Raw genomic sequence first — 3,301 nt, 5'->3', positions numbered from 1 at the left:
GAAAATGCTCCTGCATTGGGCGGTCATCAAACCTCTGCTTCCTGTGTGACAGGCAAGAATTTGACCACGAAAACACCAATGGCCGAACGGCAGTTGGCTGCATGTTTCCACTTGGAAACCTGTCAGAAAGAAGAGACAATGAGGGTGTTTGATGGAAAACAAATCATGCGCAGCTCAAGTCGCGCAATCGGTTAACGCGCGGTACTTATTTAACAGTATCAGGCTTGAGTTAAACGCCGAGGTTGTGAGTTCGAGCCTCACGGAGAGCAGTTTTACCTTTTGCTTCTGAACACTTACACCCGAGTTCAAGACACAGCTGGTCTGTTCCATTCAGCATCTCCTTCTTCGTGATCTCAAGTGGGCACTTATGTTCCTCTGGCCGGCCGTATTGCAATTGCAGGTGTGAGTTTATTTGTTCATAGGCGGGAGAGGGGGCGATTGGCGACAGCATGAATTCTCAAATGAGGCGGCTCGAGATCTTTAAATTTAATGAACCAAACACACAATTCTTCTTTTCGTGAAACAGATATTCTCCTGTTTGAAGTGCCGTGTAGGAAAATTCGGAAGGTTAATGTGTTGCCCGGTGTCACTGAGTAACGGGTGGAATTATTCCGTTTTCAGTTGTTGATCCGCTGACAGGTCAAGAGACATTTTCCAGCTCCCGTGTGGCACAAGTTTAGATTTTGAGCAACTGGGTAAAGTGTTTTTTTTAATTGGTGCAAACGAATGACAAGACATTTGGCACAAACAGGAAGAGTTGTAAACTCACGAGTTACCTCTCCATGTTTCTTACATCAGGTTCAACACAAACAAGGATTCTCCTCAAGACATTGCTGAGAATTTTGTCAAACGTCCCTCACTCGAGTTCGACGCCCACAAGCGATAATTTAGAGACCTACCATGAATCTTTATGAAGGAGTACCACAAAACCGTGCACATGGATAGCTCAGTCCGTAAAGCATCAGATAAGCAAAGTCGTGATCTGAGGGTCCAGAGTTCATAATCCTTGTTTCAGGCTGTTAAATTTAAAACAGCTGGCAAGTTCTTCTCCTCCAGCGGAGGAACAACTGCGGGAGAGACGATGTGTGTCAATATGTTGACTTTTGGTGAGCATTCTCAGAAAAGGACTTTGTTCTTCTCTGATCACCATTTTCCCCAGAAATATTCGGACTGTCGATGATCATTTCGAAAGACCACTGATTGCCCGTTCACACCACCCGTCCCTTGTTTGCACAGAGATTGCTTAGTGTTTAAACTGCTTCAAAGTGAGTCTCTTCCATCGTTACCTGGAAATATTTGGATTGGTGCATTTATCTGTAGCTTGTTAATTGGATGGTTAACACGGAGTTTCGTTGGGCTGATCTGATTTCTTTGCTCGAGTAAATTAGATACTTTTTAACCCCCACCCACTCCTTGCAGACACTTCCAGCATCATCCACGTGGGCGGTAGAATGCAGAGACATTCAGCGCTACAAATCAATCCGTGCCGCCTCTTACCGAAACTCGGGAACAATGTTCACGATTTCAGCCTCTCAGATGCCGATGTCGCCAATTTCATCTTGTGCAGCAAGAACCCCTGGTGATTTTACAGTCACTCAAGTTCGCTTCACTTTCCCCAAAGTTTACTCCAAGAGAGAAAAATGAAGGAAAAGTGAGTGTTTCGTCATTGTTGTCGAAGCAAAATCGCTGCTTTCATTCCTTCCACCGTTGACCTTCCTGCGGGTTATGAACCTTCTGCACTCCACTATTTTTATCACATGATCAGGAAGCGAAACAAGTTGAATTTGAAAGTGGGAGCAACAAACTGGATTAAGCGGATAGGCGGGGAGGGATATTGCAAAACAAACAGCCAAGCAACCAGGAGCGTGTCAGCTGTTACATAAGAACACAATAAGTAGGAGCCGGAGTTGTCCCGACGGCCCCTCGAGCCTGTTTCGCCATTCATGGCTGATCTTCGACCTCGACTCTATTTTCCCGCCCGATCCCCATATTCCCACACGGCACTTCAAACAGAAGAATGCCTGTTTCACGAAAAGAAGAATTGTGTGTTCGGTTTTTTAGATTTTCAGATCTCGTGGCGCCTCCTTTGCCATTTCATGCTGTCGCCAATCGCTCCTTCTCCCGCCTGTTAACAACTAAACTCACACCTGCTATTGCAATACGGCCGACCAGAGGAACCAAAGTGCCCACATGTGAACACGAAGAAGGAGATGTTTTTGGAACAGACCAGCTGGACCTTGAACTCCGGTGGAAATATTCAGATGCAAAATGTTCACTTGCTCCAGGTGAGGCTCGAACTCACAACCTCGGCATTGCTCGAGCTTGATACTGTTATATAAGTACCGCGCGCTAACCGATTGCGCCACGAGAGCTGGATGTTTGCTTGTTTCTCATCAAACAACCTCAATTTCGGTCTGTAAGATTGCATGTTCTTTCAGACAGGTTTCCAAGTGGACACATGCAGCCAACTGCCGCTCGGGCATTGATGTTTTCGTGGTCGAATTCTTGCCTGCCACACAGAAAGCTGGGGTTTGATTACCGCCCAAGAGCATTTTCATTCTGCATTAATGACAATGTGTGAAATGGGATAAATTCATATTCAGCTTCAATCTTCACAACATCATGAGACATTTTCTTTTTTCCAGGTGTGTTGCACACACGTCACCTCGGCTTCTGCAAGGAAAGAATGAGACGTTTGGAACATTCTTCTTCAGACGGTAATTGATGCTAACTCACTTATGATTGTTAAATCTGGTATTAATAGATTTCTGTGAACCAATGTTATTGAGGGATATGAGGCTAAGACGGATATATGGAGCTCGGTCACAGCTCCACCATGATTTCATTGAATGGTGCAACAGGCTCGACGGGCTAAATGCCGCTACCACTTGCTGCCTCCTGATATGCGCCACTTTCACCTGCAAGAAAGCAGGACGTGTGTCTGTGTGATGGCTGATAGCTGCCAGTGTGTGTGACCTGTGAGTTGTTGGTGGGCGGCTTGCAACAGTGGTAACGTGTAAGGGTGAGAGGAAGTCTCTGGTTTGAAGAGTTGAATACTGATGGAAAGAGTTTGTTGGTATCTGAGTGATGGGGATGTCGTGCGTGGTGCAATTGGTAGGTGACATCATTTGAGAGTTGACCTCACTCACCTTGACCACTAATGTCAAAGCATTGAACTTCCTCCTGCACTGCATCGAAGTCCATGCTACTGTGCGCCTGGCAATGACTTCGTCCTCCGCTGCCTCCCGCTACCTTTTGGATATATGTCTGGAGTGCCTCTTGCCCACCCCCACCGCCCAAC

The 3,301-nt window shown here is 46.3% G+C and overlaps 1 non-coding gene across 1 annotated transcript; it reads right to left on the bottom strand.

Annotated features, from left to right (window-relative positions):
• Positions 1-2,277: 2,277 nt before the first annotated feature.
• trnai-uau (transfer RNA isoleucine (anticodon UAU)) lies at positions 2,278-2,372 on the bottom strand. The gene is made up of 2 exons: positions 2,335-2,372; positions 2,278-2,313 (listed from the first exon to the last, which is right to left on the bottom strand). It is a non-coding gene; the product is annotated as a tRNA-Ile (tRNA).
• Positions 2,373-3,301: the final 929 nt, after the last annotated feature.

The sequence above is a fragment of the Heptranchias perlo genome, chromosome X (assembly GCF_035084215.1).
Source record: "Heptranchias perlo isolate sHepPer1 chromosome X, sHepPer1.hap1, whole genome shotgun sequence".
NCBI lineage: Eukaryota > Metazoa > Chordata > Chondrichthyes > Hexanchiformes > Hexanchidae > Heptranchias > Heptranchias perlo.
Note: the sequence above shows the minus strand (reverse complement) of the source record. Positions and strands in the feature narration are given on the sequence as shown.